The sequence below is a fragment of the Lampris incognitus genome, chromosome 2, assembly GCF_029633865.1.
Source record: "Lampris incognitus isolate fLamInc1 chromosome 2, fLamInc1.hap2, whole genome shotgun sequence".
Classification (NCBI taxonomy): Eukaryota; Metazoa; Chordata; class Actinopteri; order Lampriformes; family Lampridae; genus Lampris; species Lampris incognitus.
The window spans coordinates 133,774,330-133,788,981 of record NC_079212.1 but is presented as its reverse complement, the minus strand read 5'-3'; the positions used below and the strand labels follow the sequence as shown (position 1 = coordinate 133,788,981).

The 14,652-nt window shown below is 44.6% G+C and overlaps 1 long non-coding RNA gene across 1 annotated transcript in view; it reads left to right on the top strand.

Annotated features, from left to right (window-relative positions):
* Positions 1-379: 379 nt before the first annotated feature.
* LOC130134283 (uncharacterized) overlaps positions 380-14,652 on the top strand; it is a 30,564-nt gene continuing 16,291 nt past the window's right edge. Inside the window, exons 1-2 of the long non-coding RNA XR_008814228.1 lie at positions 380-556; positions 11,649-11,718. This is a non-coding gene — a long non-coding RNA (uncharacterized LOC130134283). The remainder of the gene's footprint in view (positions 557-11,648; positions 11,719-14,652) is intronic.

Here is a 14,652-nt window from a genome sequence, read left to right as displayed (position 1 = left end):
AATGAAATGCATTTTTCAGAAACCATTATTCGGATGTGGCGGTGTGCACACAACAAACGTACCCCACAACAAATGAAGGCATCTGGAGGAGAGAGGGGGAAAAAGAAAAAAAGTTCCTTTCACTGAGCCGGCACGATAAGAGCGTCTGTATTTCCACTCCCTTTATCACTTCCCGTCCCAGACAATGGATTGAATTTCAAAAGCCAATAAACAAGGGAGATGTCCATTCTGCACGCCAGTTATCACAAGCCAGCGTCCCACACTCATTTGCTCTCCCCCTCCCTCCTTCCATTTCCTTTTTTTTTTCCAAAATGAGTAGGAAAAGAGATGAAAATTAAAAGTGGGGAGGGGGAGTTGAGAGAGGAGAAAGGGAGCAAAGGAGATGAGACGCCTTCATGCTCTGGCTCTCCTTTCATAGAACTGATAAAGGGGAGCGTCAAGGCTAGGGGTTGAGGTTTTTTTGGGTTTTTTTTTTTTCCTGTTAACTGAATGAGGCTTTTGAGGGTGATAGTGAAGAGCCGGGTCCCCTGAGAGATGTTTGGAGGAACAGGGAATGGTGAGCCAACATAATAAATATTCTTATCTGTTATTGTCATTGTAATGGGACAGGGGGGGGAGGGGAGGAGGGGGGGGGGGTGCAACAGCGGATAGCTCTGTCAGTGCCAGGGGACCTGACGGTGTTGACATGCAAGGGAGAGTGAGAGAGTGAGTGAAAGCACATGGAGAATAGGATAGACGGGAAGGATAGAGGAAAGGAGGGGGGGGCGAAAAAACAGATTGTAAGCCAGGGGAAGTTTGTGTGTAATTACTGATCGGCCATCCCAGTGGGAGAAAAAAGGATGACACCAAGAAAAGGTGAAAATGATGCTTTTCTCCCGCAGCTATTTCCCACGTTGTATTGTTTGTTGTCAGGTGATTTTAATGCAGTTGGGATACACATTTCATAAAAGAAGGTGTCCGGAGAGATGCATTGTGAGTTGGCCGTTGTTTCACCTTTTTCCACTTGCTCTTGGAAAAGTTTTCTGCGCCAGCCAGTGTGTGTTCAGAGGGAGTGTGCAACATACACATATATGTAGCGAATTCAGGGGGCAGCCGGGAATCAGCCGCAGCCGGGCACCGAACCCGGGTCGCCCAGACCATGGACACAGTGGTCGACCCGGGTTCGCTTCCCGGCTGCCCCCTGGATTCGCTACTTATAGTCAAGGCTCAGCGTTTTTTTTAGTTTTTAACCGATTTTCACCGGAAAATACCCGGATTTTTTTTTTTTTAAAGGAGCAGATCGGTTTAAACTGATTTTCACCCGGGATTCTATGTTTCCACGGATCCGAAAGTTGTTCCTGTTCGTGTGGGGTTATGTAACAGTGCCCTCTTGTGGCGAAATTCGGCATGCTGGATGGCTTTGAAAAAATAAAAACCGAAAACGCTGAGCCTTGCATATAGTTAGGGTCAGGCTACTTGAAAATTCGGTCTAGTGATTTCACGGGGGCGCCTCCCACAGCAAACTTTAACAGCTCATCAGCAATAAATCTCAAAAGTCATTCAGAGATGCAAATAATTGTCATATGACTGCCGAGCAGCGCGGGTGAGTGATTGTACCTATATATTGAGGACCGACCATCTGCAATATAGATTTTGAACAATCCTGCCCAATTTCTCCTGCCAAAGAAGGACCCTGTTGATGGCCCCCTAATGGTACACCATTTGCGCACGTCTCCTCCCCCGTAATATATTATCATCCAATATATTGATTCATCATCCCCACACCACACTTCAATACTCCCCTTTCCTTCCCTTGTATAATGGCAGACTGTGGACAGTTAATGTGAGTTATCATGGTGGGACTCCTCCTACAGGCGCACCATGCTGTGGTCTCCAAAGCCCAGTGGACAGTTACGGTGTCCAGCGGCACCAATGTATTTTAAGCTAAATGGAGCAGCTGTAACATATCACTCGGGCCCAGGGACTTATATATACATTTTCTTAACAAGTTCTTGATGAATGTGATGTATAGTCCATCTAAAGCACCCCCTAACTCTGGTCTTTATAGAAAAAACGTCACAAGAAGCTTTTAAAACATGAAATAGCTTGTGTTCAACCCGTCCCAGAGTTTAATACGCTGGCGAGTCAATGCTGTTCCCAGGGATCGTGTTTTACCCGGTCCTGGCTTTACTTTCTAGTTTTATATAAGGGGAGACAAAACATCACTGCGCAAAGAGCCAAGTTATTGTGTGTGTGTGTGTGTGTGTGTGTGTGTGTGTGTGTGTGTGTGTGTGTGTGTGAGAGAGAGAGAGAGAGCGTGTTATGCATGCTTCTTGTGTATGCATGTGTCCACGTGTGCAGCCGAGCATACGTCTTCAAAATTTGTGGGAGAAAAATCTCCCTGCTGTTATTGATTTTTGATGAAAAAAAACCCCGAAAACCGTGCAGACAAACAGAAAAACACACACAAACCCAAGCAAACGCCGATGCGTGGTGGTATCTATCTTATTGTTATTTCCATGTAGCCTATCAGGCGAGCTGGCTGCCAGGCTGCATGCTCAGTCTGATCAATTATTTAAGCTACCTTGAGCTCGCTTGGTTTTCCCAGGATTTATTATGTCCAACTGCTGGAAGTTTGGCACAATGAAAAACATGACGCATGGACAGAGAGACAAATACCACAGAGACTTGTCAGCCATGTGGCACTTAATGCCAGGCAGAGAAATGACAAGTGTAAGATGCGATGGCTCGCTCAGACATCTTTGTTTCTCAAGAGAGAGCATCTCCTACTGGGTGAGTTTTTTTGTTTTGTTTTTTTTTTTAGATGAGTGCACACCTCTTATTGTACAATGTTGAAACACAAAATATGGCAGCAAACTGTGCCTGAACTATATAGGCCTTAAATGGAAAAAGTGAAATATGTTTTGTGTGTGTGTGTTTCCAGGAATGTGGTATACATCAATACATGTGCACACATAAGTTGTGTGTGTGTGCGTGCGTGTGTGCACGTGAGTTCGAATGAAATTGTGGGTGCGCTTGTTTGCGTGCCCATTTGCTCCTGCAACAGTGGCAGCCTGCAGCAGTAATGAATGGGGCCTGGGGATAGCTGAGAGGATGGGTGGTGGCAGATCATAAATAATCATTTATCCCACCGTTTCCCCTGCTCCGCTGCCTGACAGGCCACTGGCTACAGTCACGGAGCAAGAAGCAGCACAAGGAAGCCGCAGCTGCACCAACCACAGCTCTGTGGTGGGCTTTATTTCACAGCACCTCCAAATCATCGATGTACTCGTGAAATGCGAAATGAAAATCACCGGCTTAAAATATATATATATATATATATATATATATATATGAAATAACTTTTGAATAACTTGAATAAGTAGATTTATAGTTGATGTGAGAAATAAATAAAAGGAATACAGACACAAAAAGGTAAATGAAAACCAAAAGCTGCCCTGTATTGTTATGTGTGTTATTTATCTTGTAATCAATAGCTACCCATTAAGTTTTAATGTGTACTTCCAATTGGAGCCTGAAATTAAACAGTGCTGGAGGAAATCAACAGTGCCTAATGGCTGAGCCCTGTGGGGAAACTCTTTCATAAACATTGCTTGGCTGTTCCTGGAGAGGAAGGGTATTGGCTTGTCAGTGACAAAAAGTCACTGAGAACTCAATGTTGATGAAGATCTACAGTACACTAGACTTTACACCCCTGTCATAAAGTTCGGTGCTACATAGTCAAGAAAAATTGCACATTCGCAGCCATTCAATGAAACGGCACCTGCTGAGATGAAACAGCATGGTAATACTGAAAGGTGATGAAATAGTAATACTGTGCTCCCTCAGCACCTCCGGCAGTAGTTATCCCGAAGTTCAAAATTCTAAACTTAGTTTTGTATTTGAATTTGGTGAAAGACACTTTTTTTTGACTGGACCGGACCAACAACAGGCCAGCCCTACAAACACGAATGTCGCTGAGTGACTGAGTGATCATGTTTGACATGATTGGGCCGCTGGATCAGGTGACCAGCAACGTCACTGAAGCTAAACGATTGGTCGGCCGAGCGCCGAGAGGCATGAGGGAGAGCGCACAGTTAAATGCTGCGTTCATGATACGCCGGAAATCGGGAAATTACAAGCTCTGACTCGGAAGATATGATTTGAACGCATGGCCGGGTCAGATTTTTTTTTGTCTGGAAACTCGTGCAGAAATATAGTGCCCCGATTTACCCGAATTGACATCATAACAACTACAATCATGGCGTCCTCTGTCGTGACTGGCAAGACAGTAATATTACAAACGCTATTTAATTACTTTTAACAAGTTACTATTGTATGTGATATGTTTGACTTCTTAATATATTAGTGAAGTTGCCAGTATTACAGTTTTTGCAAAGACGGTTGTAATAATTGATATTAGCCCACTAGTCTACTCGAGCTTCATCGATATGAACATAATTGGCTGTAGATGTGATTCAAACCAACAAAAATATTAAAGTAAGTTAACTAACTTCAGAGGCCATGCATTTTAGATGACATTCATGGAATGCAACATTTCTGTTTAGTTTATTATTGTGTAATATACAGCCTATGCCCATAGCTTAACACTTGGCCCAATGTTAATAAACCTGTCATTTCCATCAGTTTTCCCCTAACCAGATTAGATAACAGAACTCAGCCAGTTAAGTTGTTTCCTCTATTTTCTCTTGCATGGCATTCATTGATGTATGCAGACAAGAGCATAGGCCTATTTGTTCATGAAGCCAGGACTCCTCCATTAGAAGGTCCCTTCTATCAAGCCACTGGTGTGGAGGGCTACTACCTGACCACTGCTGTCCATATAAAAGGTCTATGAAGCAGCAGGGTAGTTGATATTTTTTAAAATGACTTAAAAGGTTTTAGACCATTGTTGTTTATTCTTTATCTAGGTTTTGAGGATGTCTGTGAGGGACAAAAGCAGCCAATAGACGAGGTCTCACCTACTACCCCCATGCCCCCAATATGGGTTTTAGTTGTGAACACACCCTGTTCCTTATGCATTTAATGAGGCAACACCTGGAGGGAGATGGGAGGGCTTTACGAAAAGCTCTAGCTGAATTAAATGCCAGGGTTAAATATGTAAGAGGGAAGAAGAAGAAGAAGAATAAGTTGTTTTGGGAAGAGATGGCAATGAAGCTGTCTGAACAGTTCAAGAGAGAAATTTGACCTTGACAGGGTTACAAGAAAACAGTCTACTCTGGAAGATGGTTATAAAAAAGTGAATGATAACAATTGTACCACAGGAAGTGGCACTATGCGCTTCCAATATTATTCAGAGATGGAGCTTCTTCTGGGGGGCAACCATGAGGTTAGCTATCCAGTTGTTACCACAGCAGAGGGGGTTCAACTCAAGAAGGCCTGAGGCCTTGGGAACTGATGGCCCAGAGTTCCATACTGTCCATTCTGGGTCTCCACAACCCATTAAAATGATCCCTCAATGAGGAAGACTGAGAGCAGAGGCTGGCCATTGTGGCCAACTGATGGACATCCTGAGGCAGTCTGAAGCAGCCAGCCGGTCTAGGCACGGTGAGCTGCTCCAGCAAATGAAGTCCTCTCAACGGTCATTTGAGAGAATTATGTGGGCCTTCCTTGAGATGCTGTAATAAAGCTTGATGGGTTTCGGAGCATATGCGTTCTTCGCCTTATTCCAGTTTCTAAGAACAAGTGATTTAAGACTTAATTTTTATTTTTGAGGCTCCCTGTGAAATGTTGGTAAACTTGCCTGAAGTTTTTGTTTTTATTCAAGCGTGAACGAGCATTTTATGATTTAATTCTATGTTATTGTAACAGTTACTGTGATTTTGAGTTATGCAAATATCAAGTAATGACTTGGACCAGGCCAAGTTAAATGTGAGTTTCACTGCATTTTGGTGTGTTATACTGGTTGAACACACCTTTCTAATGTCTTGATGCATGCTCAATAATCCAGAAAATCAAGAAGGATGAATCAGTTCATCTGGATACGTTTACTGACAGATACATTTCATCACTCAACTACGTGACATCTTCAGTCTTTCTAATCTTTGTATACCTTTCTAATCTTTGTACAAGCTTCCTACCTAAGTTACACAAAATTTGCAATAAAGTGTCAACTGTATTTTGTGGAAGTGTGATGAATAAGTAGGCAGCAATGCGAGGAAATATATTTAATGGTGGAAATTAACTCCTAATACATCACTCTGGGCTTTTTGTGCAGTGCAGATATGGAGAGGATGGAACTTCTGACTATGGACTAATAAAGGATAAGGTAGCAATCAATTAGCATATTTTTAAGTATTTACTCCTATTAACAAAAATGAAGGTGGGAAGTACTAGTGTACTGCCCATAAGGACCTATCGACGCTGGCATAAGGACCAGCTTTATTTTTCACTCATTACTGTCGTCCTCCCTTGGGCAGCCATGGTGATGTTCTTCGCACTCCTATACAGACTCCATATGCATATATTGTAGTGTGCATGCTGCCACAATCAGTTTGACCACAGCATCGATTTTGATGTTCTGCAGGTCTCATATGCACCTCCATGTGCACTTTAGTCGGCCAAAGCAGTTCTCAACAATGACCGTCCCACATCTTACAGAGGCATTGTCCTGTAGCTTGGCAACTGTTTGGGCACCATTATCTCTTAGCGGGCTGACAATGAAAGGGAATGCTTCGCCAATATATGCGCTGTCTCCCAGTAGCCTGTAGTTCCTCATTTTCTCTGGCCAGGAGGAGTAGAATGGGGAGATCCTTAACATCCATGCATCATGGACCCTCCCTGGTGGCCCAGTGAAAATGTCTATAAAACTTCCCATCTCATCCACAATGCCCTGCAGCAGCATGGAGTAGTACACTTTTTGGTCGATGTAGTCATCACCCCGAATCCGTGGCCTCTGAATTCTACTGTGGCAACCATCAGTAGCTCCAATGATGTTTCTGATGACACAGACTCTTTCAAAGGATGCGCTGATGGCTGTCTTCTGGCAGTCCGAGGGCCAGATGATGTAGTGGGATGCAATTTGACACACAGCATCCAGGATCTCAATAATCACACCATGGGCTGCCCCTTGGGACTCATCGAGTTTATCTGATATTTCTCTGAAGGTGTTTTGATTGGCCATATACCAGAGAAATATCAGAACCTTCTTGTTTAGAAGTACCTCAGGGCAACCATCAGCCTGATGGTCTTCTCTGAGCCCTGTCTCCCTCAGCTGGGCTATCAGAATGTCAAACTGGGCACATGTGGGACGGACATGCCTCTTGAAAGTGGTGTCACCTATTATCATAAGCACATCCCACACAGTTCCTGTTTTTAGAATCCTTGGACTGGGGTGGTGATGTAGGGTGGTCATTTTTTTTATTCAGACATAGCTTAACCATGTGATGTGATACACTACGTCAGTACACTTTAACAACAAATATTACTGAGACCACTACAGAAAATTGCAGATGAATATTTACTACCTAGGACAGCATTTCCCAACCCAGTCCTCAAGGAACCCCTATCCCGCAGGTTTGATTGTAACCCTGTATAGGTAGCCCTGCTTGTACTTACTCAACCGATCATCTCACAGCACTTAATTATGCAAGGTGTGCAACATATGACATAATTCATTGCTGATTGGTTGAATAACTGCAAACAGGTACCTATTCAGGGTTGCAAAGAAAATCTGCAGGATAGGGGTTCCTTGAGGACTGGGTTGGGAAACACTGATCTAGGAATTCACATTATAGACACTACCACTGACTATCCCTGTAACAAATTGGCCACAATTTCAACATTGGCCATATATGGTTTATATGGTTTTCGCCATATACTCGGTTTCTTGCTTTTACATTAGTTGCTAAATGAGAAGAGACATGGGCATGAAACAAATTTCCACAGGTGACGTTATTCAGAAATTTTCTGAAATGCGGTTTCAAGCTTGCGGACAAAGACCTGGTCTTGCCTTCTGCATTTGCTGTTTTTTTGTTTCCCTATGTCTTTGCCTCAGTCTATCTGACCCGCTCTCTTTTCCTCTGCGTATGCACATGCATGCATAAGTGTTGTTATGAAGACTATAGCTAACTACTCGGGCTGAGTTTAATATTTAGAGCAGCATTAATCAGTCCTCCCAGCACCTCAGTCTCCTCCAGCTAGGCACAGTGAATTAGGCAGAAGTTGGACGGAGAGAAAAGAGGAAATGGCTTTGATTTAATTTATGGCTTCCTCTTTCACGTTGCCACACGCCTGACTACGTCTCAAAGTGGCATTTATGATGTATGAAATTAAATTACAGAGGAACACCACCACACACAAAGCACAACACACCTGCACTATGTTTTCACCCCACCGGCTTTACTGAAAAGGTCCTTTATTTCTCCCTGAGTCATTTTTCCTGTCTTCCTCCCTCCCTTGGTCTGTTTCTCTTCCCTTCTTTCTTTTTCTCTCACTTGCTTTCTTCGCTCTTTCACAAAACACAATGATAAACACTCTATTGAGCTTGTAATCCAATTTTAGCCCCCTGATTTCACAGAGATCATCATCATTTACTGTTGGTGTCCAACAGCTGGCCAGGCAGACTCTGAATGTGATATTCATGAGACGGATGCCATCGTTGGGTTTTACTCAGTCTTCTGTCCTTTGTTATGAAAGACTATTTTCTCTCTCAATTCAGAAGCAGACCTGGTAATTGTAGGGAATCAGTCTTCTTGCTCAAGGACGCTTCAGTGGTGGATGTTTGTTGACACAGTGCTGAAGCTAAGCTCCTGCAACTCTGTAGCCTAAAATCCATATATTTCACTTCCTTTGTTATGTCATCTTAAAGGACCGTCTGACAATTTTTGAAGTCTGTCCCTAGTGTGTACTCACCGTTCATGTAGTACCTAGGTAGGTTTCCAAGTTTCTGGCATCTGTTCTTAACCCGTTGGTAGGTAGGCAGCAATGAACATCACATTGGATTTTGTAGATTAGGTGAGGGACATCATTATGGAGGGGGATGAAACAATGGTCTCTTATGATGTTACGTCTCTTCACATGTGTTCCTGTTGCTGAAACAGTGGAGGTAGTCTATGAAATTACAAAACAACCCCACCCTTAGCAATAGGACCACCCTTAGCACTGACTAAGTGTGTCTGCTCCTGAAACTATGTCTTCAGTCCACATACTTCACATACAGTACTATAGCCAGAAGCATGGGTGTGCTATGGGTTCCCCAGTCTCACCTATAGTGGCCAACTTGTGTATGGAGGAAGTGGAAAAGAGGGCTCTGATGTCCTATCCAGGGACACCACCTAGCCATTGGTTCAAATATGTGGATGACACCTGGGTTAAAATTAAATCTCAGGATGTACCACATTTCACCGACCACATTAACTCTGTGGACAACCACATCAAGTTCACCAGGGAGGATGTGAAAAATGACAGGTCAGCCTTTTTAGACTCTGAAATTGCAGTTGGTGATGGGGGACATTTGATTGTTGATGTTTACCATAAACCAACATATACTGATCACTTCTTAAGGTTTGACTCTCACCATCCACTGCAGCACAAACTAGGAGTCATCAGGACACTGTACCACCGAGCTGACAATGTCCCCACTTACACAGTGGCCGGGGAAAGGGTGAAATCCCACATTAAACAGGCCCTGGTTAGGTGTGGTTATCCTAACTGGGCGTTTGTCAAAGCCAGGAAGATGCCCAAACAGTGCACCAGACGATCGAAGAGAGGAGAAGGACAACAGCTGTCTAAGCGTAAACCAGTGGTGATTCTGTATGTGGCAGGCATGTCGGAACAGTTGAGATGCGTATTTTCCAAACACCACATCTCAGTTGCTTTCAAACGCCAAAACAAGCTGAGCCAGAAATTGGTCCACCCCAAGGATCGGATCTGCTGGCATAAACAGCAATATAGTGTACGCTTTTAAGTGCCAGGAGGATTGCCGTGACTTGTACATTGGGGAAAGTAAACAGACGCTGGCCAAGAAGATGGCATAATGTAGAAGAGCTAACACGCCAGGCCAGGACTCTGCAGTCTCCACCCATCTACAGGCCAGTGGCCACTCTTTCAAGGTTGAGGATGTGCACATCCTTGATAGGGAGGAACGCTGGTTTGAACGGCGAGTCAAAGAGGTTATCTATGTGAAGAGGGAACGACCATCCCTGAACCGAGGAAGTGGGGGGTGGAGGGCTAAGAGTACATCTGTCACCATCTTACAAAGCTGTGATTGCAACTATTCCCCAATCCTCTGTGAACAGTACACACGGCCATTGTAACTCTTGTTTGTGATCACGGCAATTTGCATATGAAACATCATTGGTTTCGGTCGTTATGCCACTGTATTGTTTATAAGGGTGGGGATACCTGCAGTCAGTTGACCTCTTCAGTCTATGGAGCGGTCAGTTAGATGAGTGATGAAACATTTCTCTCAATAAACCTTGTGTCCAGATGAACTGATTCACCTTTCTGCGATTTCCTCACCTGGATTATTGAGCATGCATAAAGACATAGGTAGGTTTCATTTTCACAGACGTCTGTCCTTTTTTAGATGCTGGACACACAGTGCAGTACAATTAATGGGGGATAAATCCACACTCCTTGTTGGCTGCAAAAAACACTTTATGGTTCAGCCAAATCTAACGTAATGCTACAGCAGTCTGTATTAGCGAATTCAAGTGGTCATTTTAAAAATTTACATTTGTTATTACTGGTAGAGCGCCTCTTGGTGTTTGCTTTGCTGCGCCAGGGTGGAGTGACTTCTGGCAATCGCTTGTAACCGACCGTAAAAAACTGAATTTTAAAAATGACCACTCCATTTCACTATGATAGACTGCTGTGGCATCATTTTAGCTTTGGCTGAACCATGGGGCTTTTTTTTTTTTGCAATTAATGTGGCTTCCAGATTTATCCCCTATTAATTGCCTTGAACTCAGGATGGCAAGCTGAATCGGTGTGTCCATTATGAAGAAGCGGATGGATGACTGTGAAAATGAAACCTATCTAAGTAATACATTAGCAGTGAATATAGAATAGGGATAGACTTGAGTTGAGACTGTTCCTGCAACTCGCTATTTAAAATGTCAGCAAAAAGGGTGTAGGTGTAGTAATATAGGAAATAGATATGTATGCTTATTACCTTATTATTGGCAAATTGATTATTTGAATCCCAAACTAGTCACATAATACCTGGCGTACATTTACTACCTGTTGAAGTCGTCCAAGGACTGAAATCCTGCATGTGACAGCACTGGTTTGCTGCAGTACTTGACATGCGGTATTAGCCGTAAGAAGAGGCGGTAATCTTTGGCTCGAATTCATCCTGGCATTACCAGCGTGATTCATCCGGCCCCCATCTCATTCTCACACTGCTAACACCTCCCCTCGTTTCCTCTTCCCTCACCCTTTCTTTCAACTCATCTTTCCCTCCGCAGGCCCGTGCGAGCTTCCTCTCGCAAGCAGCAGCCACCTTTTACTAGGCTGAAAATCTGCTGAGTAACGCCCACCCCCCACCCCAGGCTCCTACAGTGGAGATGGGAGGAAGAGAAGAAGGGGTGGCGGGGGGTTGGGAGCTGCTGACGTTACGCGGCTCACAGGACTTGCCCGTAAATGAACTCATTTTTCATCCTGCCTCTCCCCCCCCATTAATGACTGGCACTTTCTTCGTACAGGGTGCCGGCCCTCTGAAGAGCCTGGCGAGTGACAGAGCACCATTCATCTCCGCATGACGGAGGACCCAGGGTACGGTATAAGAGGGAGGTAGGGCTGGCAGACACATGGATGTTAAGATGCGGTAGGGGGGGGGGGGGCAAGAGAGAGAGGTTTGTAGGCAAGGCTTAGTTACAACAGTGCAAAAAGAAAGATATAAGGATAGGAAAAGAAAGATGGAGACATAGCAGGGACACAGGGGGCCACTAAGAGCTAAAAGAGGAAAAACCGAGAGGAAAACCAGAACAATTTGACAGAAAATACTGGCCTGCTCCTCCAGTTTTGTGCAATTATTAACAATCATCAAGTCACATCAATTATCATAACTATCTACAGAACAAACAACGCATGAATTATGAAAAGTTGGCTAAAAATTTTAATGAAAATAGCTCTGCTGAACTGCATGATAAGTGACAAATTTTGAATAACTGAAACTAAACACCAAATATTATGGATTTAATCACCAGTAGCACTTTTGAAGTGTCTACCACTGCTCCTCAAATCCTTGATAAAGGACAGAGGCCCACGTGTTGATCAAATATACCTTAACCTCCCCATTACCTTTAATTACACGAAGCGTAAATATGCATGAAATAGTGACGAGCATCTCAACTTTGATCACTTTTGGAGGTCGACCTTTGAGTCTTTTTCAGAAACCGTAACTCACTGCGTTCATTCATGTCTGCTTTGCATTGTTATGAATAGGACGCCTGTGATTAAAAATGCATGTATGTGGAGGAGGAAAACACACCCCACCGTTTAGACTCAGTTCTAATTGAGCCATAGCGCCCCCCCCCCCCCCCACACACACACACACTATCGTATTGCCTGTTGGGATGACGGATCACAGAGCCTAAACAATGCTACTAGGATGGGATGCCTCTGACTCAGGTCCCAGGACTAGCTTTGCACATAAACAAAGTTTCTGAGAGATATGAGAGCGTGATTAGTTATGACTGTAGGGTTATGATTATAAAACAGAGAATGCGCATCCGGCCTACCAACACAGGGATCGCCGGTTTGAATCCACGTGTTACCTCCGGCTTAGTCGAGCGTCCCAACAGACACAATTGGCTGTGTCTGCGGGTGAGAAGCCAGATGTGGGCATGCGGGTCGGACCCTTTAGTTGACTGGTTAACGTAGTCGCCCATGGTGCGGGAGACCCAGGTTCGCATCCCGGCTGCAGCAGTTCCCAGCTACCCTCCGACTTCGCTACATTGGTGTCAGAAGTGGGATGGTGAGGCCATCGGAAGTGGCATGTGGGCATGTGTCCTGGTCGCTGCACTAGCACCTCCTCTGGACAGTCGGGATGCCTATGGGGGGGGGGGTACTGGGGGGACTAGTGTGATCCTCCCACGCGCTACGGCCCCCTGGCAAAACTCCTCACTTTCAGGTGAAAAGAAGCGGCTGGCGACTCCACATGTATCAGAGGAGGCATGTGGTGGTCTGCAGCCCTCCTGGATCGGCAGGGGGGGTGGAGCAGTGACCGTAACGGCTCGGAAGAGTGGGGTAGTTGGCCAGATACAACTGGCGAGAAAAAGGGGGAAATTAAAAAAAATTAAAATTAAAACAGAGAAGGCAATACTCAGGTTTAGGATATCAATGAATGGCATCAATAGAAATAAGGAGAAAGAATGCTAATCACTGAGATCAGTTTCCTTCAAAATGACCTTATGGTGTCTGTACAGATATGTAACCTCCTGTGAACTGATTCCAGATCAGCGCCTGTTGTTGCAGAGAAGTTGATAAATATTATCCTTCAAGAGTGTTGACTGAAGGATGACCAAAATATTTTCTGGTAACACTGACCATAAGGACCATGGGTCCTACAGCCTGAGACATCTGTTGTTGGGGGACAGAGCCCATTTTAATGGGATCCATGATGTGGTCTTTTATGCCAGTACTTTGGAGTGAGCGATCAAACCAAACAAAAGTAACTTGCAGCCAGCAAGTGCACCTACCATACTGGAGTCTGGACGGGTCAGCAGGGAAGACAGGCCATGCAAGCCCTGTGTGAATGACGTGTGTACACTCACCGGCCACTTTATTAGGCACACCTGCCCAACTGCTCGTTAACACAAATTTCTAATCAGCCAATCACATGGCAGCAACTCAATGCATTTAGGCATGTAGACATGGTCAAGACGATCTGCTGCAGTTCAAACCGAGCATCAGAATGGGGAAGAAAGGTGATTTAAGTGACTTTGAACGTGGCATGGTTGTTGGTGCCAGACGGGCTGGTCTGAGTATTTCAGAAACTGCTGATCTACTGGGATTTTCACGCACAACCATCTCTAGGGTTTACAGAGAATGGTCCGAAAAAGAGAAAATATCCAGTGAGCGGCAGTTCTGTGGGCGAAAATGCCTTGTTAATGCCAGAGGTCAGAGGAGAATGGCCAGACTGGTTCGAGCTGATAGAAAGACAACAGTAACTCAAATAACCACTCATTACAACCGAGGTATGCAGAAGAGCATCTCTGAACGCACAACATGTCGAACCTTGAGGCAGATGGGCTACAGCAGCAGAAGACCACACCGGGTGCCACTCCTGTCAGCTAAGAACAGGAAACTGAGGCTACAATTTGCACAGGCTCACCAAAATTAGACAATAGAAGATTGGAAAAACGTTGCCTGGTCTGATGAGTCTCGATTTCTGCTGCGACATTCGGATGGTAGGGTCAGAATTTGGTGTCAACAACGTGAAAGCATGGATCCTTCCTGCCTTGTATCAACGGTTCAGGCTGGTGGTGGTGGTGTAATGGTGTGGGGGATATTTTCTTGGCACACTTTGGACCCCTTAGTACCAATTGAGCATCGTTTCAACGCCACAGCCTACCTGAGTATTGTTGCTGACCATGTCCATCCCTTTATGACCACAGTGTTCCCATCTTCTGATGGCTACTTCCAGCAGGATAATGCGCCATGTCATAAAGCTCGAATCATCTCAGACTGGTTTCTTGAACATGA